The sequence below is a fragment of the Crocodylus porosus genome, unplaced genomic scaffold, assembly GCF_001723895.1.
Source record: "Crocodylus porosus isolate Cpor-Errol unplaced genomic scaffold, CroPor_comp1, whole genome shotgun sequence".
NCBI lineage: Eukaryota > Metazoa > Chordata > Crocodylia > Crocodylidae > Crocodylus > Crocodylus porosus.
The window spans coordinates 37653791-37654813 of record NW_017728918.1 but is presented as its reverse complement, the minus strand read 5'-3'; positions in this window follow the sequence as shown (position 1 = coordinate 37654813).

The following is a 1023-nucleotide window of genomic DNA, read 5'->3' as shown; positions in this document are numbered from 1 at the left end:
CTTCTCAAGATGTTCCTTGAGATAACAGAAACGTCTGACTTACAAATAGTATTGAGACTTTTCCAGATCTTTATCTCGAAGTACAAAATCAAAGGGAAACATTCAGATACCTGCCTTAAAATTCACCTCTTCCATTTCCCTGACTCTCAGGAAGTAGTTTTCTACTCTATATTCAAGGTGCCAATAGGATTACTCAGGCATTTAAAACTAGACACATGCTTATTTATATTACTTAATCTGGGCCTTTAAAATGTTCTTTTCATGAATGAACTATCTTATAAAAGACAATGTGGACTAGGGAACATCAACAATAGGGGACATCCCTTTTCCTTTCACTGGTTTAATCAATGGGCCGCAGAAGCAGGTCAGTCCCCACATGTAGGGGCATGCATTTGCCATGGCACAAATAGCAGCAGTATAAATGTATGCCACTGTGCACGCCCCTGCCTGTGGGGTTTGCTGAGGGGCAAAATGCCCTGTTTCAGAGAAACTATCATTTCCCCATTCCTGCCAGCTCCTAGTGTGATGGATAAGCTGAAAGACACTTCAAGCAGTAGAGTGTGTCGTTGGAGGACCCAGCTTCCACTTGCTCCAACATATGCTCCTGGAGCATGCACGAAGCCACTTTTTTGTGTGTCAGGTTTTTTTGATACCAGGAGTTCCCAGTATCAAAATTGCAGCATGATGAATGATTGTACATGCACTATTTGTCGTTTCTGGTGCCTCAAACAGTTTTGAGACACAACAAACTACACATGGACACTCCTCTGGATGTGCCCCGGGTGGCCTTATTACATCTGAATGTTGTCAGAACTACTTTCCAGCCCTCTAAGGAACTGATGCACCAGCACTGTGTTATATGTGGATTATATATAATTCCATCTTTGAAGATATTTTAGCTCTTGATATCTTTAAAATCGTAAGGTATTGATCATTTGGGGGGATTCAGAGGTGTATTGAAAAGGAACTCCAAGCTATACAGTTGTGCTATTCACATAGTCTTACAATAAGACTTTTTCAGGC